The sequence below is a fragment of the Delphinus delphis genome, chromosome 9, assembly GCF_949987515.2.
Source record: "Delphinus delphis chromosome 9, mDelDel1.2, whole genome shotgun sequence".
In the NCBI taxonomy this organism is placed as follows: Eukaryota; Metazoa; Chordata; class Mammalia; order Artiodactyla; family Delphinidae; genus Delphinus; species Delphinus delphis.
This window is the reverse complement of record NC_082691.1, coordinates 106,115,000-106,142,589: the sequence shown is the minus strand read 5'-3', so window position 1 is coordinate 106,142,589 and position 27,590 is coordinate 106,115,000. Positions and strand designations below refer to the sequence as shown.

At 57.8% G+C, this 27,590-nt stretch overlaps 1 protein-coding gene and 1 pseudogene across 2 annotated transcripts in view; both read left to right on the top strand.

Moving 5' to 3' along the window:
• Positions 1-27,590, top strand: part of PTPRN2 (protein tyrosine phosphatase receptor type N2) — a 689,751-nt gene that overhangs the window by 478,850 nt on the left and 183,311 nt on the right. The window lies entirely within an intron of this gene.
• On the top strand, positions 13,870-14,798 carry LOC132431365 (NACHT, LRR and PYD domains-containing protein 2 pseudogene; annotated as a pseudogene).

Here is a 27,590-nt window from a genome sequence, read left to right as displayed (position 1 = left end):
GTGAAGGAACACGTGCGAGAGCGTGTGCGTGTAGGTGTGTGCTCAGACACGCGTGAGCGAGAGAGGCCGCCGCAGCACAGTGTCGTCGCCCTGTGTCTCCACACCGTGTCCCCTCTGCGTGTCCCAATGTCCCTTTTTATAGGCACTGGTGACGTGGGATCAGGGCCCACCTGGGGGAGCTCACTGCAACTTGATCGTGTGCAGAGACCCAGTTTCCCACATGAGGTCACAGTCAGTGACCTGGGGGTTAGAAATGCCGCATCTTTCGAGGGGACACAATTTAACCCACGACACCCACGGACACTGGCTTTTGCGCCTTGGTGACAAGTTTTCTCCAAGTTGATCCATAAATACTAAAACGTCAGTGGAACTGTCGGGCTGTACCTTCAGTTCCCACGCACAGAGCCCACGTCTAGGCCCAGGTCACAGCGGGTGATGGGCCGGGAGAACTGCTGCCTTGGGACAGGAAGGGCTGGGGCCCGGACAGCCCTCCATCCAGGCCCCTCGGGCAGTTCACCCCACCCTCTCAGCCTCTTTCGGGACCCCACAGCCAGACATGTCCCCTAAACATGCCTGTGGGCGACCTCAGGGCAGAACGGGTGGAGCTGGTGAATCCCAGGTGAAAGGAAAACCACAGAGCCGAGCCTGTGGTCACGCCTCCACCTTCCAAAATCAGGGAGAGGGAGATCCGCACCGGAGCGGAGCGAGTCATGCCCACCCCCACCCCGTTCTCAAGGGCGGAGTCTCCTGAGGTCACACCCACTGTCAGGTGCTAACAGTGATGATTTGCACGTGACCGTTCAGCCGTACTGAAAGGAATACTGAAAGTTGGGGAGAGAGCTTTCTATCTGCTGGCTCTGCTGGGAGTTAAGTGCCTGAGTCTCGCACTGTTTTATGACCCCAAACCAGTTTGAAGATTGAAAGAAGTTTGCACTTTTTTCATGTCTCATTTTTTGAATAATGGAATTCCCGTGGGTGTGGGGCTGGGGGTCTGAGGGTGACGATGGTGAGGGCGCGAGGGACACCTGTGCAGGACCCTAACCCCGCCCGAGGCCCCGCCCTCTGCTCTGCCAGCCCTGGCCCCAGCAGGTCCCTGTCCGCACTGTCACCCCCTCCCACCTCCCATCAAACCCGCAGGGCGTCCAGCACAGGGCAGATCGCGTCATGTGGATTTGGCACTACTTGGGGGCCACCGACTGGCCGTACTTCCTCCACAGGGATGAGCACACTCTGTGCTGCATAGATGTGCTCTGGGAACGAGCAGAGGGCGCGGGGCCGGCACGGGGCCCAAGGGCACGCCCTCGTCTGCCCACTGGACGGAGGGGAAGCCGGGGGTCCTGAGGAGGTCGCAGGCTGCAGCTCTCCAGCTATGGCTGCAGAGGCAGAGCAGACCCCTGGGGCCGCCGGCCGCGTGCGGCGCCTTCCCTGGGGACAAAGCCCGGGCCAGCTGGGCCCAGAAATGCCGTGTTGCTAGTGGCCCCGGCTGGCCCGTCTTGTTAGGAAGGACAGAGCTGCACCAACGCACAGGAGGGGCGGCCTCTGGACACCTGTGTCGTGTGGCAGTGGTTCTCACGGGGGGGGGGTCCCCGGAGCAGCAGGAACTTGAGGGAAATGCAGAGTCTCGGGCCCCACCGCAGACCCAGTGAACCAGCATCTCTGGGGTGGGCCCAGCATCGGTGCTTTAACCAGCGTCCAGTGATTCTGAGCCATGGCCAGGTTTGAGAACCACCTGCCGCAGGTGTGCTCACCGTGTAGACAGTGACACGGGGAACAATCTCAGTGCAGGGGTGGTCCGCTCGGAGCAGCGGCCATGGGGTGCTGAGGCCCGTGTGTCAGCGGTGACGGGCTGCCTGCCGGCGGGGTTTCCCACATGGTGACCCCAGGCACCTCCCCCTTCCTGCCTGAACCTCTCAGTCGTCCTGCCTCCCAGGTGCAGACTCCCGTGACTGTGTCACTGTCATTACTGGACGCATTAGGAATGCCTTTGGCTGCAGGTAGTGGGCCGTGAGGGCGGTCAGGTATCTCACTGGAAATGGGAGCAACGACGGGGGGCCTCTGTAGCACTTCCTGCCACCTCCGCCCTGTGCGCCGGAGCAGCAAGGCCTCGGCCCAGAGCCGGGGCAGCTGGGTCCCCTGGGGCCTCGAGTCTAAGCTGGTAGCGCCTCACCATGCAAGGAGGGACTTGGGGACTTTGTTTTTGTAACTGCGATCCCGGTGCTGGACCAGCCACAGGGGCTCCTCTCCGACGCCTGCTGGTCGCTCTGGTGCCCCTCGCTCACGGTGGTGCCCTTGGCCCAGCTCGCATCCCCCCACCTGCCCGCACCTCGAAAGCCACATGCCGTCTCGCCAACCCCGGGCACCATAGAGCTCGTCGTAAACAACAAGCAGTGGAAACCCAAGACCATTGGGCCCGAGTAGCAGGGACTGCAGGGTGAGCTTAGAACGGCATGTTCAGTGAATATTAAACAATCTCGTGAGAATTCCAGCCAAGCGGCTCTGACTTCCAGCGGCCCCTCCCATCCCGGGGCAGGCCCAGGGCCTTGCGGTAGCAGCTTCGGAGCAGTGACCATGAAAACACGCACGTTAGCTGTCCACAGGTCAGACCTAACTTTAAAATGGAGCTGATCCTTGCTCCGTGGAACAAGTTACGTCCGTTATATTTGTTTGCAAAGAAGATTTTCGTTAAATATTTTCTAATAAAGAATCTCCTTGGAGTCGGAAGCCTTGTGCAGGCAAGCTGTTGAGGTGCTGGTCCTCCCGGGACACGCCGCCCTCCCGGCCTATCCGCAGCCCGGCTGGGGCCCTCTCCCCACTGGGGGGCCTCTGACACCAAACCAGTCGACTGTTTGCTGAGTCACAGCGGCAGGATGACCTTACACGTCCGACGTGCGAGGCGGCCTGAGAAGCTGGAAGGTAGAATACGGAAGTCTGCAGACCGTGCCGGGCCTTCGGGCGACAGTGGGACGTGAGGTCTTCACAGCCGTGGGAGACGGGGCGGAGCCGAGCCCTGAGCCCAGAGACGCTCCCCCCACCCCACCCCACCCACCCCGACCCCCGGCCCTAAAGCAGCCCCCGCGTGACTCCTGCTCAGATGCGTCGTGAAAGGCCTTTTGGCGGGGGCAGTGGGGACGCTCTCACGGGAGGGGGTGGCGGGCCACCGGGCTGCAGACGTCACCACCTCCTCCTGGGGCCCCTGCCCGGGTGTGCATCACCCCCGCGCCCTGCGCCTCCACAGGGGGAGCCGTGAGGCCCCGGGGGCCCTGGGCGTCTCCAGCCACCACTCTGGACCCGTGGACGCGGCTCCTGCATCACCTCGTCGTGAGGCTCTGGTCCTCCTGTCCTGGCACTTCTGCGGGCATCTTTCTGCCTCTGTGTGACCTCTCTCCGTACTGACTCACGTTGCCACGGGCAACTAGACAGAATGGAAGAAAACCCGGGTCCTGCGCTGGCCTGGGTCTCACCAGTGGTTGCTGGCAGACGAGGCCAGCCCGGGGCGCGTCCAGGCGCGGGACCTTCTCTGATGAGCGGGGGCCGGATCTTGCCCGGTACGAGCCCGCCCGCGGCACCTTTCAGACCCAGCGCCCACCATCGCGGCAGGGGCACCTTGCCCTCGAGCTCAGCCCCCGGCCACGTCTGTCCTTCCCGTCCTGCCTGCACTCGGCCCCATGTGGTCAGCACAGGGCTAACCCAGCAGGGCCGTGTCCGTGTGTCCTCCCCATGGCTCAGGGAAAGGCGGTGCCCGTCCCAGATGAGGACCAGAGCCCTCCGAGCCCAGAGCTGAGCTGTGGCGGGTTTGGACCCAGTCTGCTGAGTCCCAGGCCCGTTGTCAGAGCCCCCTACGTGGCCTCGCTTGTTGGAAGCCACCCGTCTCCCAGCTCCTACGGAAGATGTCCTGGAGAGGCTGCTTGCACGGGCTGAGATTTTCCTGGAAAGAAAATGAAATAAAACAGACGGCCGTGCTGCAGAAGTCCCGGGCGGGATGAGCTGAGCTGAGCCCTCCCGGGAGGCCCCGCAGTTGGTGCCGAGACGGAGGGGGCAACGGCCACATGGGGAAGGTGGGCAACCCCACCACCCAGAGCACACGGACCCCTCCTCCACGCTCCTGGGCACCCCCTGCACCCTGTGGCCGTGATCCTTAACCCCATCTAACCACCGAGTAATGCAGGATCCTCATGGGACGTTCAGAGAGTCCCGCAGGCCACGAGGACAAGGAAAGTCACCTGTCGCCCCGCCCCACAGGAAGCGGCTTCACCTTCCTCCTGGGCATCTCCCTGGGCTTTTTGTGTAAAAGTGGGACCACCAGGTTTTGCGCACTGAGCTGCGGAATTTAACAAACAGCTCACGTTTCCCGTGCTGTGTGTGCTCTCGTACCCTCGGAGTTCTCCTCTCTGTTGCATCCAGGCTGTCCCCCTGCACCGGCTGCCCCGGCGGGAACCCCACTCCTGACCAGCCAGAGGAGACAAGGGCCCGTCCCGCCTTCTCTGAGGCAACTCGCGGCCCTAAAGTGCGTGCTTACGGGTTTGCTGTCTTGTTGGAGGGATAATACCACGCATGTGAGCAAGGAGCTCAGCGCGTGCGCGGCCGACGGCCGTGCCGGAGTCGCTGCTGTAATCCCTCACCATCTCCTTTCAGGCACCTGTTTTCCTTTTTAAAATCACAGATGCTCGTTAGAGGCGAGGGGCCGGATTCAAATGATAAGCCAGGATGAGGGTGGAAAGCGAACAGGAATTTGTGACTCTGAGCAAAAGATGGAGGGCTGCTGGATGGGGGGCGGGGACAAGTTTTCCCCATTTTGATGCCAGTTTGCACAGTATTGGTTCCAAAGGGAAATCTCAACGCAAAGGGAAGATGACAGTAAACGCCTTGGGTTCCTTTTCCTTGAGCTCAATTGCTATTTCCATGAACCCCTGTCTCTCCCCTGTTGTAGGTCAGACGGAGGAAATTACAGGCCTCTTTTACTAGAAGTTAAATGGAACTTGGCTGGATACCTGGCGGTCGTGGGCTGACCGTGGAGGACTGTGGGCATCTCTCATCTCTTCCCGTGCAAGTTTCTCGGCCAAAAGACAGTCCCCCCGGTTTCCTCTGGCAGTTTCTCTCTGTTTACAATTAGGAAAAATTCCGAATCATTCCGATCGGCTGTGCATTGATGCTGTGTGCACAGGCGCGTTGAAAGAGCTCTTTCCCCGTGCGCTCACGAGACCCCTCGGGAGGGGTGTTGCTGTCCCTCCAGGACCCCGGGGAAGGTGCCTCTGGTCTCCCACCTCCTAGAGGAGCACAGCTGGGGGCCGAGGGGCCACCTGGCGTCTGCGGAAGGTGGGCGGGAGTGTCGGCTCACACCCTCCGCCACAGCCCCCGACGTGTCTGCCTCCTGGGCCTGGGCCCCGGGCGGGCGCACGCGAAGCCTCCTGCCCCCCAGCCTGGGAGGCCCTCGGCCGGCCCGCCTGGGCTCTTGAGCGAGACGTGGGCTCGACTCTGACCAGTGCGCTCCGCCCAGGGCGCCTGGCCTCGCCAGCCCAGGGGCCTCGCACGGCCCCTCTGGGTTCCCTCTGACCAGTGTGCTCCACCCAGGGCGCCCGGCCTCGCCAGCCCAGGGGTCTTGCACGGCCCCTCTGGGTTCCCGAGGGCACAGCGGCCACCGGACGCTCTTGTGTGACTTGGTGTCAAAAGTACCCGCCGCTTTGGGCCGGAGAACAGCAGCCCTGTATGCACAGCCCCTGCTGGGCGTGCGTGGTTCTGAGGACGGGGGCCGAGCTCAGCAAGACTTGTATGTCTGCTGGCAAAGGGTATCTTTCCCTTAAAAAGGACGCTGCTCCCCACAAGCTGAGCATGAGGACAGACGGTGCATCAGGGTCCTGGGAGCCAGTTTGGGGAGGGAGGGGCACTGATCTCCATGGTGACCTGGAACGGCCTCTGCTTCCCCGGCTCTGCGTTTGGGCCTGGACAGTAGACGGAGGGTCTGGGGGATGGAGACAGGGCGGGGGGGTCGGGGAAGCAGGAGTGGATTCGGGCAGGTTGAACTTGGTAGGTGGGTCAGCATCCCAGGGGGCCGTGGGGTCCGGAGAGAGACCAGGCCGGGAGGCCCCGGGACAGGCCGACAGGAGGACAGAGCCCCAAGGGGAGGAGCAGGGATTTGAGAACTAAGACCCGGGGTCCCAAGGCCTGGTGATGAGGGCTTGGGGGATGAGGTTTGGGTTTGCTGGGGTGATTTGCTGCCTGGGGGGAAACACTGACCTGATAAGAGCGGTTCTCTGGGTTCCCCAAAGTGCGGTTTAATGATAGATGGAAAGCCCCAGCCGCAAATCCGTTCAGCTTCCATTTTCCCGCCATACTGTGGGCTCAGCAGGAGGCTCTCAGGGCAGATCTGAGGGGCTGGGCTGGGCTCGCTCTGCGTGGAGCTGGCGGCGCCCGGGCCCAGAGCAACCGGAAGCAGTTCGAAGCCTCTGCTCCGGCCTTCAGGGCTGGGGACGCCCGCACTCCCTGGCCTTCGGAGGTGCTGTCCGACCTCCACAGGCGTTTGTTTCCCACCCCATGGAAGCCCTGAACTGAGAGGTGCCTGGAAGATTTAAACCCCTCTGCACGTGAGGGTGGGAGACAGAGTGAGGCCGCAGGCTCGTCCTCCTGGGGGGCGGTGGGGGGCGTGGGGGCGATGGAATGATGGGGTCGCGGGTGTTTGAAGCATCTCTGAACTTCTGAGGACACCGGAGGGCCTGACTGTCTGCAGAGGACCTCGGCCTCGTCAGGAGGCGGCCCCTCCCGGGTCTCTCCCCTCGGTGTGTAGACACCGTCTCCTCCCCGTGTCCTCACGCGGCCGTCCCCCTGTGCGCATCTGTGTCCTGATCTCCTCTTCTTACAAAGACACTGGTTACACTGGGTCAGGGCCCACCCTTGCCCTCATTTTACCTTCCTCACCTCTTTAAAGACCCTCTCCAAGTGCAGTCACCTCCTGAGGTCCTGGGGGGTCAGGGCTCCAGCATGTGAATTTCAGGGACACAGTTCAGTCCATGACACCCTCAAAGCTCCTCACCCATTCTCGGGGCAGGTGGTTTCAGCATGTCTGCAAAGCGCTGGTGAGGGCCGTGCGGTGCCCTCGCTGGACATTCGGAGAGCGGAGGGACTGCAAGTCCATGGTGCCTGACTTTGGGCAAATGTTTTGACCCGTCTGGATGTCGGGGGTGTTTTATCTGTAAAAACCGAGACTCGAGGTACTTAGCAGAATTGACAGGAAGAGAAATTTGCAATTGTGAGCGACTAGAGCCGACGCAGGGCTGCTGTCCCATGGGCGCCGGTCTGTCTATTGTCCCGAGGCCCTGCCTCACCCCCGCCTGCAGGCAGCACACGGGTCCTCTGTCTCGGGAGGGAGAAGAGGGGGCGGCCTCGTTCCCGCAGGTCCTGGAGCCTGGGCGGGACCATGGCAGGAGAGAAGGTGGGACCCAGGCCTCCCACCAGGCCTGCCTCTCAGCGCACAGATGGGCGTTGGCTCATTAAGTCGGGACCAGCACAGAAACAGGACTTACCTCCTGCAGGTGGAGAGAGTGGGTTTGGAAAGTGAACCTAAGCCACTTGGATCTCCGCTCGGGAAGCTGTCCCTGGAGAAGACCTAGGCCTCACAGCCTGAATCTCAGGGCTTCGGAGCACGTGAAACGCTGGTCTGCACACACAGCTCCTCCAACTCGAGGCCTGTGGGCGTTTACCACGGAGCAGGTGTTTCTGGTGCGTCCCCTACGCAGTGGCCGGCGCCACCGACACTAGGCACTCTGATAGGGCTGGGCTCGGGGGGCAGCCACGGGCCATGTCTCGCCCTTAAGCTCGGAATTCTCAGGACAAGCTCGAGGCACCTGCCCGGGTACGCGGTGCCGCGCCAACAGTAACAGGAAGTAACAAACATTTGCTTTTTACTGAGGTATAATTGACGTGGAACGTCATGTCAGTTTCAGGTGTAAATGTAATGGTTCGATATTTGTATACATGAAGCTTTGGGGTAAAGTTAATTTGATACTAAAACATACATAGTTGTATTAGAGGCCGATTGCAAAAGCCACTCCGACTTCTCGGATCAAGGATGGGACTCCAATCCACGTCCCCCGGGGTACCGAGCCCCGGACAGGCCGCTCTGTGTGGGAGTGAAGGCGGCCAGCGGGCTGGGGTCCACGTAGCAGCCGAGCAGCCCTGGGCCCCGCGGGCGTCAGGCTCCCGAGGGTCTGCCCGCGGGTCCCGTACTGTGGACGGCCGCCCTGGGGCATCCGGGGGCGTCTGCGGCAGAACCGTCCCGCGCCCGGCCGTCGGCAGACTACCAGGGAACTGTTCAGAGCGTCCCTCCTGGATCTCACTGGTAACACTGAGGCTGCTAGGCTGCGTCTCAGCAAACGTCACAAGGCGTGACGCTGAGCCTCTCCGCCCCTCCACCGGCAGTGTTTCTCCGCGTCACCCCCGGGGAGCCCTCCCATCACGGGGCTGCAGGAGCGGGAAGGCAGGGTCACGACGTGGCCAGAGTCCCCCTCGGGCCCCTCCAGCCCCCCTTGTCCTGCTGCCCCACGAGCTGCTTTCCCAGCGGCCTCCCCAGCCCCACCCCGGGCTCTGCCTCCCACGTGGGGACCGCGAGTTCGCGGTCTGGGGCACGCAAGTCTGAGGTCACGGGGTCGGGGGCCACACTGCCGAGAGGGTCCAAGGAGCCTCCTTCCTGCCTCGCCCAGCCTCGGGGTGGCCGGCCGGGGGCTGGTGGCCGCCTCCCTCCAGTCTCTGCTCCGGCCTCACGTGGCCTTCTCCCTGTGTGTCCCTCCCCGTAAGGACACCAGCCCTCTTGGGGGTGTCCTGCTGTGATGGCCCCACCTTAACAAACTTCCCCTGCAGAGACCCCCCTCTCCACACAAGGTCCTTCACAGGGACCCGGGTTAGGATGCCGACCTAGGTTCTGGGGGACACAGTGCCACCCACACGGTCCTCTGAAGTCAACCCCCCTCGTCCCACGGGGAGCCGCCCATCTGGACCCGAGTCCGGCCCGCCTGGTTCCCACACTGCTCGCTTAGACACGGCGTCCCACCTGCCCTGAATCGTAAAGCACCTGGTCCTCTGCTGCGTCTTCTCTTTAAACTGGCTCAGCTCTGAGAATCTTGGTACTCGTCTTAAGCAGGAGTGTCCATGAAATCACGTTTCTGATACACTAATATGTTTTCCTGATACACGTTAAAAGAAGCACATATTTGAAAACAATTGTCCACAGTCTACCTAAAACCGACATTCCACACTTCAGGAAGTACGGGTGGTGGTAGATGCTGAATGTCTAAAATGTGACCCCTCCTAGGCAAGAGCTGCTCTTCGTCAGAAGCGCGTTCCACAAAGGTGTTTCCCGGGGTGGCCGTTCCGGGCCCAGGATTCGTCCAGTGGGAGGAGACTTGGGGGCCCGTGTACTATTCCAAAGGCCATGAGCTCTGGGACCAAACAGGCCTGGCTCAGACCCCAGCTCTGCCCTCCCTAACTTAGGGGCTTGGGTTAGGGTACGGAACCTCTCTCGGCCTCAGTTTGCTCATCTGAGCAGTGTGTGTGCGTGTGCGTGTGCGTGTGTGTGCGTGTGCGCGTGTGTGTGTGCGTGTGTGTGTGCGCGTGTGCGTGTGTGCGCGTGTGCGTGTGCATGTGTAGATGATATACATGCACTTCTACACATACACATATATATATGCAAGTATACGCAGACACACACCTATACATTTGCACACCTGTGCACACATACAGCTTTATACACGCGTATGCATGTGCACACGTGTGCAGACGTACATTTATACACATCTGCATGCGTGCACATATGTACGTGTGTACACACACATTTGTCCACATGTGCATATATACACACACGCACACGTACATATAAACATACACCCGTGTGTACACGTTTTTCACGCCTTCTGCTCTCCAGCGTGTGCTCCTCTCCGCGTGGCGAGCCAGGTGGTCCTCCGTGGACCCTGGGACAGCCACAGCGACCGGCACAAACCATGTGGGGTCTGCCATGGCCTGGACTGTGCGCTGAGGCCTTGGCTCCCAGCTGGACGTGACCCCACCATCCGGGAGCCCTGGGGTCCCCAGGGTTCTGGAGCCTATGGTGTCCTCACAGGTGGCAGAACAGGTCAGAACTCGCCAGGCGCATCTGGGCCCTCCTGGCCCTTTTGAACAAAGCCCCGCCCTCCAGGGCCCTCTGTGTGTGGCGCCCACAGTGGGATCACGCTATAGGCCTCTACCCGTCGCTGTTTCCCTCCCGGTTTAATTACTTCTGTTCCACCTTTGCAAAATATGTTTCTTTTACTAAAGTTGCATCGTTGAGCTAATTAATTAAGATTTCTCTCTTACATATTAGTCATGTTGCGCCCTGCCCCCCTCCCCTGCTGAACGAGGCCAGGAGACCTTCCAGCTGACAATTCTACTGCACCTTAAATGCCAAGCTTTGCACGTCTGATGCACGTTCCGTGCGTCTGATTTTCCTCCCTGCTGCCCATTGAAATTCTTGGCATGTTTTCAAATCTTATTTCTTCTTTTCCCATCTCCCTGAATTTTACACTCGCCTAATTTATAAGAAAAATGTGCTTTGAACTTTTAAGTAGGATGTTGGAGAATAAGCCATCTTTCATTCTTGAGAAGCTGACGTCCTTTTCCTTTTCTTTAAACCTTGAATTGCTGATATTCTGTCTATTTTTTTCTTCACTTCTTAACAAAACAAGAAGGTCTTTAAGAGACCTTCTGCGTATGGGAGGGAAATTAATAATTATTATTAAAGAGGGAGAGCTGATCCTTAATTCTTAATGGAATTTGCGGTTTTCTGGAATTCGTGGAAAACGTGTCTGAGCGTATGGGCACGGCTGTCAGCTGCGTCCTGTGGTTTTGCTGTTGTTTTCAAGAGCTGAAGGGACAGGATCTTGGTAGTTAGCGCTTCCCATGCCTCCACCACCCTGCGATGATTCGGCCAACAGGACCCTCTGGTCACTCTGACAGCCAGGACAGCGGAAGCCAGTATGAGGACAGAGAGCATGAATCACAATAACAACAGTGGGGAGAAAACAAACCCTCAGCTGGATGAGGCCCCAACCTGGGGCTGCAGGTGGGACTGGGGAGGGGGTGACATCAGAGCTCTCAGGAAAAACCACGACTGCAAAGGAGTCAGGTCTTCAAGTTCTGACCGAATGACGGCTGTTGGTCTCTTCCAGCACCTACTGGCCACCTGGTAGGGTCAGAAGGGCAGGAGGGAGAAGGGTGTGTGTGTGTGTGTGTACACACCTACACGTGTCATGATCTCATCATGAGCTGTTTAGTTGGGAACATAAAATTCCCTCTGGGAGCAATTCCCAACAAGTATCAAGTTGTTTCATGACCTGGGAAATTCATCTTTTCCGACCTTTGTCGCTGGCCACTACCAAGCTATGACACTGCAGCCTCTTCTAGTGGGGCTGGTGTGTACTTGACGAGGATGTGTGGACTATTTGGAGACCAAGGGCTTGAGCCTGCTTCTTAGGGAATCCCAGACTGCAATTTCTAAATTTCCCATAATGAGGTCTTTTATTTCAACTTTCAGTAGGTTAAGGATACATCAACATTACCCGCCCTTGCATCTATTTATACCAAATGATTTCAACAGCTCCTCTCCAGAGGCTTTTAGAAGATGTTTATTTCACCGTCGAAGGAAAATGTGAGTTGGCAACGAAGAACTTACACCAAAAGAAACAGTTGGCATGTTTTGCTGTCATGAAAAACCTGCCCAGAATGCAATTAAAGATCCTGCAACAGCTTCTGATCTCAGAATACATTACAAAGCTCTGGTAATTTAAACAGCGTGACACTGGCATAAGAACAGACCCACAGGTCAATGGAACAGAATAGAGAGCCTGGAAATAAACCCACATGTATATGGTTGACTCACATTCTACTAGGGCGCCAATGGGGAAAAGACAGTCTCTTCGATAAACGTTTTTAGGTAAACTGGATATCCACGTGGAAAAGAATGAAACTGGACCCCTATCTTTTACCATACATAAGAATCAACTCAGAATGGGTTGAAGGTTTAAACGTAAGACATAAAACTGTACAACTCCTAGAATAAAACAGAGGAGAGCTTCCTGACATTTGGCTTGACAGTGATGTCCTGGATATGACACCAAAAGCTCAACTAACCAAAGCAAAAATAGACAAGTGGGATTACATCAAACTAAGACGCTTCTGCACAGCAAACAATCAACAGAGTGAAAAGGCAACCTGCTGAATGGGAGAAAATGTTATCATACATCTGATAAGGGGTTAGTATCCAAAATATATAAGGAACTCCTACAACTCAATAGCAAAATAATAATCATAATAATCTGATTTTTAAATGAGCAAAGGATTTGAATAGATACTTCTCCAAAGAAAACATAGAAATGGCCAACAGGTATGTGAAAAGATGCCTAACATTACTAATTATCAGGGAAATGCAAATTAAAGCCACAATGAGATACCACCTCGTACCTGTTAGGATGGCTATTATCAAAATGAAAAGAGATAACAAGTGTTGGCGAGAATATGGAGAAATTGGAACTCTTGTGCAATCTCGGTGGGAATGCAGAATGGTACAAAATATTGCAAAACGTGTATGTTCCTAAAAAAACGAAAAATAGAACTGCCGTAAAATCCAGCAGTTCCACTTAGGCTTGGAATTGGAATCAGGATCTTGAAGAGATATCTGCACCCCCGTGCCCACTGCAGCATTATTCTCAAAAGCCAAAATATGGAAACATCAACAGGTGAACAAATAAAGAGAACGTGGTGTTCCCGTGCAGCGGGCTGTGATTCAGCCCCCAAAGAAGGCAGCCCTGCAACAGGTGCCGACGTGGCTGGACCTGGAGGGTGTGATGCTGAGGGAAATAAGCCAGCCACAGGACAGATAACGCCTGATTGCATTTCTGTGAAGTATCCGAAACAGTCAAACTCACAGAAGCAGAGGGTGGAGCGCTGGTGGCCGGGGGCGAGGGGAGGACACGGGAGTTAGTAGTCAGCGGCATAAAGTCTCAATTATGAAGACGGACGAGTTCCAGAGACCTGCTGTGCGACCCTGAACCTGTGGTTAATGGCACTTAACATGTGCTAAGCAGACAGATCCCGGGTTACGTGTCCTCACGGCACACGGGAGAGGCCGCCGGGAGGGGGCGGAGTCGGAGGGGAGCCAGGCGCTGGCTTTGAGGGGGGGCGAGGGAACCCTGAAGGCAGTCCCGGAAGCTGGGAGAGGGAAACCAGCCCCGCGGTTTCTGCAGCAAAGCCATCTGAGACGTCTGGCCCCTAAAACTAGGTGAGAATAACTGTACAACAGTGATAAAAGCGTGCAAGTTTCCAGTAAGGCCGGTTTGCTTCGGAGGGAATCCGTGCACCTTCCGTGCCCTTTACCTGAGCCGCTGGGGCCCTTTCTGTCCCAGGCGACACAGTGACACCCGCCTTGCATGGCGGCGTCAACCGCCACTTCTCCTCCTGTGAACCCTTCTCAAACAGCGTTTGGCAGTGATGATACCATGTCCATCAAGCGTCCCCAGAGTCAGTAATCGTTGTGCGCCTTTAAAGCGTGCACCCCTTCCTTCTTGCAAGAGGACATTGGCTTTCGAGCAGGCTGGGAACCTGGGCTCCTTACGACACCCTGTCACCCACAGATTTCTCAGCCCAGTGGGGCAGAAATGGCGACGTGTGCTGTTTGCACGTGGAGTTTGACATTTAAAAAAATCTATGCGGCTCCTCCCCCAGGGCAGCCTGGCATCTCTCTCCAGCGGATTAATGAGTCACTCCCACGACGCGTTCACGACAGAAAGAGCCCAGTGAATGAATCGCCATGGTCCTCTCTGGAAAGGAGGAAACAGTGCTCTCTAAGCGGTGGTGTTTATTCTGATTCACTGTCGTTGCTCCGGACGATGGAGAAGCTGGGAGACTGCTGTGGGAGGGGCACCCGGCGGAATCGATGACACTTCAGTATCTGAGGTTGGGATCTTGTTCTGACACCACTCAGCAGTGGGCTGATTTCTCCTCGGCCCTCGGCCCTGGAAATTAACCAGTCCCTGAAATGCCTGGATCTCACAGCCAGTGAGTTTCCGGATGAGGGTGTCAAGTTGCTGTGTTCACTTGCTGTGTTGCTGAGACACCCAGTGTGTTTCCTGCAGAAATTGTCATTGGAAAACTGTCACCTTACAGAAGCCTGTTGTGAGGAGCTGTCTTCTGCTTTGATTGTCAACCAGAGGCTGACCCACCTGTGCTTGGCCAAAAACAACCTTGGCGTTGGTGGGGTGAAAATTCTGTGTGAGGGGACGTTCTGTACCCCGAATGTCAACGACAGACCTTGGTGCTGTGTCACTGCGACATAAACAGACACGGCTGCAAATACATCTCAAAGCTTCTCCAGGGAGACTCCAGCCTAACAGACTTGGACCTGGTCTCAACCCCACAGCCACTGGATTGTGTTTTCTCTCTGAAGTTTGAAGAAACCAGATTGTAGCCTGAAGTTCGTAGGGCTCTGGGGCTGCTCCATCGCCCCTTTCAGTTGCCAGGATCTCGCCTCTGCTCTCATTAGCAAGCAAAGCCCGGAAGCTCTGGACCTGGGCCAGGACATCTTGGGGCAGAGTGGAGCAGTGGTGCTCCTGGAGGCTTTAACACAGAAGAACGGCCCCCTAAAGGCACTCGGGTTGCAGATAGACACGTCTACCATGGCAATCCGGAAGCTGTTGAAGGATATGAAGGAAAGCAATCCACAGGTGAAGACTGAATGCGGTAATGCCAGAACAGCCAGGCCCTCGGGTGGTGACGCCCTTTCCTGAACACCCCGAGATAACTCTCTCGCATGTCCGCAGAGGGGGCCATCTGATATCTGTAAGACATCTCATGAATGAAGACCGGGACATCAAATGTTAATTACTGGTTCAAAATGCAGAATTGAGCACTGGTTTTTCTCTCTCTGGTTTCTGGGGAATTCCGCACAAGTCACATACCCACTTGATGTTAAAATGTTCTCTCTCACAAGGATAAAAAAAAAAAAAGCAAAGTGCTTTGAAAAAAAAAAAAACCGAACTTTGTTCACTTTCCGGTTTGGAGTCACTTCTACCTGCACCGCATAATCACATGAGACGCACAGATCGCACTGTAACACCACCGTGAGGGTAAAATGTGAATTGGAGGTTCATATTTTAAAGGTTTTTTTTTTAAGTCCTCTCTTTAACAAAGTATTGATTAAATTTAAAATGAACCAGGGAAAGCAGGGAAAGCAGCCTGTTTCGCAGAGCGTCTACACCGGGCGACCCCGCAGGGACAGCGCTGCCGGATGCCAGATGCCTTCGGGGCGGGGGGGGCAGGTGGCGACACATCAGGTGAGCCTACCTGGCCATGTAACTCACGTTCTAAACGAGCAGATAATGAGCGATTCAAAGAAAACAGAACAGTGATGAGACAGAGGCTGCCTGCAGCGGGAGCCCCCGACCAGAGTGACGAGAAGAAGCAGCCCCGGCCCCCAGAGAAGAGCAAGGATGGGCAGCGCCGAGACCACGGCGGGTCTGACCGGGCACAGCTGGGACCGGAAGGCAGGCGGTCCGCGGGAGGCCACCAGGCTTGCCCAGCACCGAGGGGCTTCGGGTTCTGTCCCAACAGGTTGAGAGCCAGGAGGCGGTCAGTTAGCAGAGGGACATGTTTAAATGATGACTTCGAAAGATCAGTGGGCTTCCACCGTAGGGACGGAGTGTAGGGAGGACACAGCAGGTACACGTTGGATGGGGCCGAGCGACTGCCCAGCAGAGAACGGAGGACCCCGAGACCGGGCTGCCCTCCCCTCGGCTCTGATGAGGCTGCAGCCAGTCGTCCCCCTCCCGCCACGGGCTCCACGCTCCTGACCAGGGAGGGGCAGACCCAAGTGCCCCCCGAGCCCGTCCCGTCGGGCAGCCGGGAGCCCTCGCGACTCTGAGTCAGGCCTCGAGCGGGACCCCAGGCCTTTCCCGTCCTCCTCGCACATCCAACCCCGTGGGCCTCCTGGGAGTCTCACACGCGTGTGTCAGCCCAAGTGCAGCCGTGCCAGGCGGCCTGGGGTTCAGAAGCTCGGGCAGGTGGACAGGTGGGTCTCGTCCTCAGCGGGGGCCAGCAGGCGGGGCTGCGGCCACTGCCAGCCTCTCGGCCAGTGAAGGGAGGGCGTCCTCGCGTGGTGACACAGCACAGGCGGAAGAGCTTCTCCCGGAGCCCGTCCAGCCGCTCCCTGGAGCAGCCGTCACATCTTCACCTGTTCATCCTCCAACCTCGGTCTCCCCTGCAATAGATGGGAACGACAGTGACCATCTCAGAGGCTGGCGGTATAATTTACAGGCGTTCACACGTGGCCGAGTGGAGCCCGAGCTCTGGCAGCCCCTGCAGCCCCCTGACTGGGCCGGTCACCTGTGAGAACACCAAGCAGAGAAGAGTCTGTCGTACTTTACAGCCTCAGGGTTTTTCACATCAACAGGCCCAGAGCTGCCGGTTCCTGAACCTTTGGGTTTCCCTTGTAGAAGCAGCAGCCTTGTCTGCGGCTGAGGGCTAAATGCCTTAGTTATCTACACACGATACATAGGTCGTGTATATACACACGACCACACATAAGGTAGACAGCTAGTGGGAAGCAGCCACGTAGCACAGGGAGATCAGCTCGGTGCTTTGTGACCGCCTGGAGGGGTGGGACAGGGAGGGTGGGAGGGAGATGCAAGAGGGAAGAGATATGGGAACATATGTATATGTATAACTGATTCACTTTGTTATAAAGCAGAAACTAACACACCGTTGTAAAGCAATTATACTCCAATAAAGATATTAAAAAACAAAAAAAGCCTTAGTTGATGTTCTACTGGGGGTCCAAACGCCCCAAAGCAAGGCTGTCGTCCTCGTAGATCGGGTGAGCCATCAGCAGATCGGAAAATGACGTGCTTGGCGTGTCTGTCGCCGTCAGGAAGGTTCGGTGGGAAAGAATGCCATGAATGCCTCACCGGTGCTTGTGGAGAGAAGATAACCTGAGACGATGTTCGGTCCCGGGTCTGAGGAGGAGATTTACGTAATTCAGAGGGAGAACCCATGGGACTTGGCGTTCCCTGTAACGTGGGTGAGACCTTCTTTCCCAGCTGGAACGTGTGCTCACTGGTTCCCACGCTGTGCTGGCCACTTGTCTGCAGCAGGGACGGGGGCTGGGGGACTGGGGGCTGCACGCACTTCGGCCCCCAGCTGACCCGCCCTCGGTCACCCTGCGGACTGCAGGTGGCACCAGCCCTTCCGGTGCCCGTGCTGTGTCACCCGCCGTCACTATGCTTCCTTAGACGAGTCAGGATTTCTCAGGAGGTCAGAGAGGCTGTCCGCTTGGTTCCCCGAGTGCTGTGTTCCCGTCTCCCTGTGTCAGGGGTGTGAGGGCAGCAGCCACGACCCTGCTGGGAGCCTCTTGCCCTTTGTCCTTTGCCCTGGGCGGTGCCTCGGCCCGGAAGCCTCGCCCAGCAGGTCTCACACCAGTGGGCTTCCCGAGGCCTCTGGGGGCTCACCCTGGTGAGTGGGCGACAGCTGGCAGTCCTAGCCCTGGACCGGTCACCACCAGGAAGGTGTGGCCTGTGCGGGACCGAGCATCCCCCGAGGGGTCCCCAGATGCTCACCTTCTGGGCCTCAGCCCCAACTCTTAAGGCTCGGGGGCTGGTGGAGCTGGGCAGTGTCTGCGAGGCCAGCAGGGAGCTTGGCACCTGGGCCGCCAGGCGGCGTGTGTGCTGGCCAACCTTGGCAGGAGGTCCTGGGGGAGAGCGTGGCCCCGGCAGGACAGGGCAGCTCCTTCTCGTCCTAAGGAAGGACGTCGATCGGTCTCAAATGACTTGTTCTGAGGAAGACCAGTGTCACTGCCGGCGGCAAAGCCTGGGCTGTGCGGAGTGAGTGCTGAGTTACTGGTTGATTGAGTGGCTGTGAGTCTGTACGTGTCCCTAGGTCTGCAGTAGACACAGCATACGTACGGGTCTTGTTCTCACGTCCATTCAGCCAGTCTGTGTCTTTTGGTTGGAGCATTTAATCCATTTACATTTAAGGTAATCATCGATACGTATGTATGTTCCTATTGCCATTTTCTTAATCATTTTGGGTTTGCTCTTGTAGGTCTTTTTTCTTCCCTTCCTCTTTTGTTCGCTTCTCTTGTGTTTCTTGCCTAGAGAAGTTACTTCAGCGTTTGTCGCAAAGCTGGTTTGCTGGTGCTGAATTCTCTTAGCTTTCGCTTGTCTGTAAAGCTTTTGATTTCGTCAGATCTGAATGAGAGCTGGATAGAGTATTGGTCGTTGTAGGGAGTGGCTCTGAGTCTTAATCTGGGGGGAAGGAGAGCCGTAGGTCCCTTTGATGAAAGCTATGGTCTCTCGTAGGAAAATGCACAAACAAAACTCTGCATACAGTCTTAGGAGTTACAGGAATCCCTGAAGTTCACCCGTGAGTCTCCTGGGGAGTCGTGACACCCTCCTGTCCCCCAGATGAAGCCCCTCGGGCCCAGAGCGGGATGGGGGTGTAGTTTCCCGCGGTTCTGAGCTCACCACACAGAGTGAGAGGGCCGCAGTGCCCCCGGCCCCCCGGCTCCCAGCGGCGGGGCCTCAGAACGCAGTGCAGGGATCACGGACCTGCCTGGTGCTCCCCGGGGGCTGAGGCCACCGGGCTCTGCCTGCCACTCGGGCGCTTGTGCACCGGCCGTCTCAGGGAGGGGCTGGGGGGAGGGGGCACACCTGCGGGCGGGGGACGCCCGGGTGGGTGGCTGAGTACCTGCTGAGAACCCAGGGAAGCCAGCTGTGCGTCAGCGCAGACCTGGGAACCCGTCCCCCTGTCCGGTCACCCGTGGCACCCGAGAGGCACCCAGTCCCCCTGGAAAGAGCTCTCCCAGGGCTCTGCGGACGCCCTCCAGAGCCTCTGCTTCCCACTGCAGCTGTGCTCCCGGCCCCCGCTTCCTGTGCTCCGTGTTAGGAGCCGGGCGGTGGGCCCCTCGCACCACCCAGCAGGGGTCTGCACGTGGGCCGGCCCCTCCCACGAGGCCGAGGGGCTGGGGCAGCAGGTGGGACACGGAGGAGCTGGGCAGCTGTCGTCACGTGAACCACCGCACCGCACCAGCGGGAACACCCCTCCCCCAAGGGACGCCGCCACACTTCTTTTGGAAACTCCTCCCACCTGGGCCCCTGTGCTGGGGATGCGGGAGGAGTGGCCTGTGGTCCACCGAGAGCAGCTGGGGAGGAAGTGAGAGGGGAACGCTGCTTCCAAGCTCGGCTCCGGTGCGGCTACCTGGGAAGTTTAGACAGAGCCCAGCCCCTCCCTGGCTCTGGGGTCCAGGCGGCCAGGTGGGGCCAGGTGTGGCCAGGTGTGTCTCACCACCTCAGTCACGGACACACTGGTGTCTTGGGCCTGGAAACCTTTCTAGGGAGACGGTGGGGCTGAGACTTTGCAGGACAACGACAGGCAGGGTTGTCAAGTGCTTTGTGATTCTGCTTGTGTTATTTCAGAGAGGTTTCAGCTGGGAAAGGTGTCTGAGGAGAAAGGTAACACCGCTCTGCTGGTGAGGGTGTCCCACAGCCCACAGCAGATTTCTTTTTTTTTCAGGCTGGGTGTTTTTCATGCTCCTTGGGCTACTTTGGAATAAATAACATGATAAAAAAATATACAAAATGCGTCAGGCGCCGATTCCTTTTCTGGTTTTCCTGTGTGTTCATGTCAGCAGTGAAGAAGTGAAATCCCAACACGTGAACGGAGCAGACACGGAGCTGAGTAACAGTCCTGAGGTTAGCTGCCCCCCGTCACTCACGGGGCCGGGAGGGGCTCCTATCAGCATACTCACCCCAAAGCAGCGCGGCTTCAAAGAATACAAACGACACAACGGCTTCTCGGGGGAGACAGCTCACCGCCGCCGCAGGCGTGTAATCCGTGCCCCTGGTGCCCCAGCGCCCACAGGCAGCTCGAGCAGCTGGCTCTGGGGGGGGTGGCAGGGACCCCGGGGTGGAGCTGGGGCAGGAGGGCTCTAGAGCAGGGAGGTGCGAACTCCCTTGGTCATGGGACCCGGGGCCAGGAAGCCCAGAATAGCCCCGAGACGCTGCCCGACAGCGCCCTCCCCGCGGACTGTGCCGCAGACACCTGCCGGCCCCGAAGATGTGGGCGCTGCGTGTGAGGCCCCTCCTCTGCCTGGCGCTGTCCCGCTAGTTGTGGGCGCCACGGGCCTGGAGGATGTCGGGGCACCCGGGGCAGCTCAGAAACTCCCAGAGCCTTGACCTTGGGCCTGGCTGCCAGGCAGCAAGGCGGTGGCCGTGGAGCCAGGAGAGGCAGATGAGCGTCCCCACCTCCAGTGGGAGGGGCCCCGCTTCCGCCCCGGCTGGAAGGAGGGGGACGAGGGGGTGGACCCCCCGCACGCACCGTGGCCCGGGCTGCACAGGGGTGCCCTTTCTCCTCCAAGCCGTGCTGCCAGATAGGTTCCGTCAGGCACAGGTGAGGACGCCGAGGCCCCGAGAGATTGGGTGCATTTCTGAGGATTGAGCGGCTGGAAGCGCTGACGCAGGGCTGGAGCCCAGGCCCGTCCGCCTCCGACATCGACCCGCGGCCTCCAAGGGGCCTTCGGAGGCCGAGCCGTTCCCAAGCACTGCCCTCCACCGCCAGCCCGGGTGGATGCGGGAAGGGGCCACATTGATCTCTCTGCGCCCCTCGCGGTGCTCCTGGCCCACGGCGGGCGGTCTTAAAGGCTCTGGAATAAACGGCAAGCAAATTCACAAAGAGAAAGAAAGAGAAAGAAACAAGCCAACAGAGGCCAAGCAGCCCGGCGCGGGGCGGGGGATGAGGACAGCGTCTGTGGTCACGTGCGTTCTCAGACACCCTGGTGGGTTCAGGCTGGGCATCCGCGCAAAGGCCACCTTGCGGGGGAGGCGAGTGCGTGGCCTCCGTGGGACGGCGGGAGGCCTGCCGGCCAAGACGCGGCCATGGACGTGCTCCTGGGCTCAGACGCCAGGGCCCAGCGACCCCGCAGTGACGGTGTGTCCTCGAGGCTGGGGCTGCTGACAGCACGTGCGACCCCACGGAAGCCACGGCTCGGTCTCTGAGCAGGACAGCGGTCTCTTGCCTCTCCTAGCTCAGGGGGGCTTGATGGAATCTCACGCGGATCCAACTACACGTGCCCCTCCCATCACCTCCCCAAGAGAAACCGAAACGGACGTGTCACATGTAGGACCCTCGGAGCCCTGCCTGCCCCGAATTTCTGTGATGCTGTGATTTTCATACGTGTGAACGGCTCAAGAGTGCAATTCTACCCGCAGAAACACACGTACCTGCAGCGCTAGCACAAAAGGGGAGCCCGGGGAGCCCCCAAATGGAAACACCACCACCGTCATCTCTGAGCTGGAGACTGAGGTCTGCAGTCTCACATAAAGTACCAGTTAAACTTCTCCAGAAAACCTTGCAGTTTTTATTAATATATGACATTCACTTTCAGTAAACACAGTGCTTGGCTGTGCAAATGTAACTGCAGACGTGCAGCTGGGCGCTGTCCCCAAGGCCCCAGAGAGCAGCTCACAGGCACACCCCACCTCCACCCAGCACGGCACAAAGGGCTTCCATTAATTTGAGCCGAAACTCACCCTACAAGATATATAGAAAATTCATCTCATTTATTTAAGCTCATCACTGTTGATTAATCCCAACCGAAGTCCCTGGCTCTGCTTTAGAAAGAAGTGATGGGTTTTAAAACTGCATCAGTGGCCGCGTGAGCATGACAGAGAAATTGATCCTCTGCGGTTAAAACGGAGTGTTCATTGATTTCTTGTGTTAAATCACCAGCAATGCTTTAAAACGTAAAGCCCACGGGTAAGAAGCGCCCCAGCTCCTGCGGTCATTGAAAAGCACAGGCTCCTGCCCCGCTGCTCTCCCGTGGGAAGTCACGCCTCCCAGGGCCCCACATCCGGATGCGGGAGCAGAGGGGGCTCCGGCAGGCTTGGCAGGCCGAGGGGCGAGCGTCATTCATCACTTCAGGGCTGCTCTGTGAGCACCTGGCATTCCCCAGGTCCTCCTGGTGGGCTTGGGGGAGCACAGGGGTCTCACAGCCGCCCTGGCTGCTCGGGGAGCCGTGCCCTGGCCGGACCCCTTCTCCAGCCCCCAGGATCCCCCGCTGTGCTGAAGTTCAGACCTGGCCTGGCACGGGCACGTGGTCTGTTCCTGGTTCACACGCAGCCCCCTCTCCTCTCCCCCCACAGACAGCCCAGGAGAGGGAGCGCCTCTGTAGGGGGAGGTTAAGGCCCTGGCCAGGGGCTGGCCTGGGATGGCGACTCAGTCCCCCCCTACCCTGCGGTACCTCTGAGCCTCTCCATCGGTGCGTGTGCTCCGCTCTGAGCCTCAGGAAAGCAGAGAATGTGGGCCGAGCTCGGCTGCCTGCCCGGGGGCGGGTGGGAGGTGAGGCCACGGTGCAGAGCCGGTAGCCTGCAGGAGCCCCGGACGGGGAGGGCACCCGGGGTGGGGGTGCCCTCGCCCACTTTGACTGTGGGACGTGGAACAAGGGAAGTGTGGGCAGGCGGGCAGCAGGTGAGGGCACGCTTGGGTGTAAGGCCTGTTTCAAAGGTCAGGTCTCCGAGAAAGGTGATCTGCAACAGAAAGCTCCTAGAATAATAATCTGGGTTTCCAGCAAAACCAAGAATTGTTGAAGTTCTGAGCAAGGTTACAGCTAATACTCTTTTCGTTGCCAAATTCACTTAAAAGCCAAGAAGGTCTTGGTGGAAAGGCTGTTTCTCTGAAAATAAAGAAAGCCCGAGGGGTGGCTCTAGCTCTCCTTGTCCCCGTGAGCTGGGCTCAGGGTGAAACTCAGGTTTGGAGGGAGCAGGAGAAAGTGTTCGTGGAATCTCGGCCCCTGAGCCCAGCAGGCAGACGCCTGGGACCCGAGGGAGGGGCCGCCTGCCCCGCGCCCAGCCCGACGCGCCCTTGGGGCCAGCGCCCCCCAGGCTACGGCGTCCACGCGCGTCCTGGCCTTGAAGCCACACTCAGTGCCACCTCCGCTGTTCCGCGAAGGCAGGCAGTGTCTCTGCACACACGGCCGCCTCCCCCGAGCGGGACCTGCATCCACACCGCTCACACCACTCGTTTACCCGAGCCAGCCGAGCACTTGTCCTTTCCGGCTTCTCTGTGGCTCAAAAACTATCAAAAACAAACAGAAGGAGAAAATGAGCCTTTCACCCTCCCTCACGGTCAGACTCCATGGAGCGCGTGAGGCTCTGAGGGTCTCACCCCGTGACCCCTGCCCACTGCAGCCCCCAGAAGCATACACTGGGATGTGTGTCTGGGTTCCCTCCATGCGTACAGTGCTCAGATACATGGGTTTGGGTCATTGTTTCTTGTTAGATTTTGTTGTTTTTGTTTTCAAAAGTGAGATTGGGCGTTGGCTATGGTTCCACGATTCGCTTAAAAGACTTACCAACAAGCAGTCACGTATGGGTCTTTCCCATGAGGACCTAGAGACACGTCTCCTTTTTAAGAACGAAACGTTGAAATACCCTCAGTGATGGCTCGTTTCCTATTTGTTTATTTGCCGTTGCAGGCAATGCTGGAGTTGCTCTTCTTCTACAAATATAGGCATTTGTGCTATAAGTTTTGTAAATTAGATTACAAGAAATGGGATTTTTTTGCTCATAGAGTATGTGCATTTTTATTGCCAAATTACCCTCCAAAAGGGCTTTACCAATTTATACACATAATAGAAGTATACAGGAAAAAAGATATTATCAAGCTTTTTAACTTTTGCCAGTGCGGTCGGCAAAATATTGTTTAGTGTTCATTTTGTAATTATTACAAAGTTGAGCATCGTTTCACGCACTAATTTCCCCTTCATGTCTTCTACCATTTACTCGATCATAATCGATGCTCATTTTTCTTTTATTGTTTTCTTTGCTGATTTGTAGAAGCCATTTGCACGTTGGAAATAGTACTCTTTTAAGACTTACGGATTCGTAAGAATAGCTTAGGTTTTGTGACAGTCTAGCCCCAAGGCAGGTATTTTACTCTTCTTTCTAATTGCTTTGTAGTTCACTGTTGTTTACATTTAGATTTCGAGCCATCTAACTTTTCACGTGGAATGTGATAGGAATCTCACTTTATTTTCTTACAAAAGGATACTTCATTTTCCCAATTGTGTTTATTGGATCATTCCTTCATTACCCATGGGTGTGAAATGCCACCGTTATCACTAAACTCCCTGGTGTGATCAGCTCTGTTTCTGGACAATCTATTTTATTCCACCGATGCAGATGCTGGTTCTTGCGCCGGCATGATGCCACCTCGGTATTTGATGATGTGTTTTAATATCTGCAGAGCGAGTTGTTCATTCTTCCCCTCAATTTCTTGCCTGTTCCTACATATTTATTCTTCTAAGACCTGAACCCCAAGGATCTCTCAGAGCCAGCTTATCGAGACTCCCCGGATCAGGATTCTCATCACGAACGTATTAAATTATATGTTCTCTGTAATGAGTGGCTTTTCACCACTGAGTCCTCCAGTCCAGCAGTGTAATTAATTTTTCCATTTTTGAAGGATTCGCTTCAAGTGTTTCAGCAAAGCTTTGTGTTTTCTTTTCTTCGTAGACAGCCCACCTTGCCTGGGTTTCTCTGGTTGCTGTTGCTGCGGGTGGGATTTTTCCCCAGTTCGGTTTCTTCCTGACCAGAGCGGCAAAGGGACACCCTTGACCGGATGTCACCTCGTCCACTGATCACGCTGATTCCCGTCAGCACCAGCGTGTCTGGTGGGGCCTCTGGGGCTCTCCGGATGCCCAGTTGTATCTCCCCAAATAGTCACTTCGTAGTTTTCAGTGTTCATGTGCGCGTCACCCTACGGCAATGGCTTGAACCTGTGAGTGGCACGTGCAGTGCCCACTTGTGACGCCCAGTCGTGGCCCCCGAGGCCCCACAGCCCCGCGCTGGCTTCCCGGTTACACCCCGAGTCGCGGGAGGAAGGGGCTGCTTCCCCGCGCCTCCACCCCAACTCTGTGTGGTGCCGTCTGGTTCGAAGCGCCTGAGAGCGGTGCCAGCCGTGCGATCTCTGAGCGTCACAGGTAAGATTACAGCTGCCGGAAAGCCTGTAAAGTGCGTGAAGCCCTGGACCCTCGAGGCCGCCCGTGGAGCGCGGTGGTGTGGCTGAACCCAGACTCTGTAGGCACCCATGTCGGGAGCTCAGCCTGTTCCGGCGGCCGTGGGGCCAGCGTGGCAGACGTCCAGGGTGGACTGAGGGCGAGGCGGCGGGAGAGGAGGAGGGGCCGGACTGGAGGGTCCTCAGGGGGCCCAGCAGGACTCAGAGGGGGGTCAGAGTGTGGGGTGAAGACAAGGCAGGACGGGAGGACAGGGGGCCCTGAGGGAGGGGCTGGCGGGGGGCTGACGGGGCTGATGTGCCCGCTGTGGACCAGGTCCAGCTGGTTGTCCACATGGGGCTCAGGTCATCTGCCCGTAGAGCCGGGGGAGGTTGGTGGAAGGTGGGTGACAGGCCTGGGAGCGTCAGAAAGGAAGGAGGTAGGGAAGGACCTCCAGGAGGTGGCGGGAGGCGAGGTCAGGCTCTGCTCAGAGCAGCCCAGGGTGGTGACCCGGACGCGCAGCCTACATTCAGGGACATGGGACCAGGGACACGGGGACACAGGCCGCAGCACTCGGGCCACTGATTCCTTTGAACCTTGGTCCCCGCCGACCCGACCCTCTGGTCACCATGGCTTCGGTTTCAATCTGATCCCAGGGGGTTTGGGTCCTGAATTCTGCCACCAGGTGCCGGCTGTCCTGAGGGTAGGAGGCAACCCAAATGCTAAAATCCCCTCGTCCAGCCTCCTCGGGCCAAGGAGGGCCTGGGAAACAGACCCTCCATCTCAGTGCCGTCCGGGGAGCCGTCAGCCCCCCTCCATCCCGTTGGTGGCCGTGCACTTGCTCCTCAGAAGAACTTTCATGGCTCCCCTCCCAGGAGAGGGGCCACATCTGAAGGCTGTGGAGAACTAGGCCTGGCGGTCGTTTCTGTTGTAAAGGGGTCATTCAGAGGTAATAAAATTAGTCCCAGGACCATCTGACTTTGTGATGTCACCAAAGAGGGTCAGTTAGCCAGAAAATGGTGATTTTCCCCCCACCAAATGTAAGCGTTACTTAGAAGATGCTGCCCTAGAATTTCTGTCACACTTTCCAGGTTTAACAATTTTCCTAAATCCCACAATTTTCACACGTGTTAGCTCCTGCCGCGACTCCTTTGGGTAAGAAAGCTGGGGAAACAGAGGCAGGAACAAAGCAGGCCTCGTGTGGGACCGGATGAGGTTGTCTGCGTCTGTGGAAGAAGGAAGAGGGTTCTTCTCTCTTGAGTGAGGGCAGGTGCCACAGCAGCCCCTGTGTGACCGTGTGCTGACAGGTGACAGGGCCAGTGAGGCTGCGTCCCCACCCTCCACCTGGAGGGGCCTGTGTCCCACCGGCCGGGCTTCCCATGGTTGAAACTGCACTGGGGCGTCTTCCCTGCACGTGGCTACTTAGGGTTCCGCAGGTGGGACCTTCAGAGCTTTGGCAACTGCGGTGCCGGGCCCGTGCTGGGCTCCTTTCTGAAGCAGAGCCAGCTCTGGAGGGCAGAGTGGATGGTACCTTCATCCAGCCCGGCTGCTGGCAGGTAGGTGCTGTTCCTCCTGCCGCTCCTGCCTTTCTCCTCCTGCCGGAACTGGGTTTGAGTTTGGAGACTGAGGTGGGACAGAGAGGAAGGGGGTCCAGGGCACCCAAGAGGAGATCTGTTGCTGGGACCACCAGAGGGACCTGGGCGCCGTCCTGAGCCCGGTGCCAGGACGGGGGTGGGGGCTGCCCGCCAGGACCTCTGGACCCCGGCGCAGCTCCCTCAGGCCACTGCTGGCCATGTGACACTGGAGAAATAAGGTCACCACGGGGTGTGTTGTCCCTCTGCTGTGCGTCCAGCACCTCCTGTGGGTCAAGCATGATGGAACCAGTCAGGCCAGGGTTCCAGGTGCAAGGAGTCCACAGATAATTTAAAAATGGATAGATTAGGAAAGAGCTCCTTGACAATTCAGTCAGATTTCTGGGTGATCAGATACCTGAATCCAGAGGAAACGGCTAAAATGTCGAGACGTGGAGCAGGCGGGGCGTCAGAGGCAGCTGCCGTCACAGCCTCTCCGACCTTGGACTCTGTGCGTCAAGTCACTTTAACAGCAATGCGGCCAAGTACTCCCGCGCTCCGGGCTGTGCCCCTGGGGCCCCCGTACCAGCCCCCAAGGGCAGGTGCGCGCCAGTGCCTCGCCTGGTCTTGGCCGTCAGGCCCTGGGGGCTCGGTCGTGGCCTCACGGGCTCGAGCCAGGCCTGGGGGAGGTGGGTGGGTACTAGGGGCCCCACCCTCATTGGTCACTAGAATGGGGTGCAGCCCTCCCCCGATGCCAGAACCCCACATGCCCTGCGCCCACTGCCAGCTCCAGGGGAAGGAAGACGCCTGATTTCTTCTCTGAGAGACTCACCAATCCCTCCTTCTCTTCCTCGGAAGGTGAAGGTTACTGGGCTCTTGGACCCTTTGTCCGTCTCCTGGTTGCAGTGTTTTGCTCCAGGAAAAGCAGACCATCACGTGGGGATCGCCAGTGTCCCCAGATCACTCCT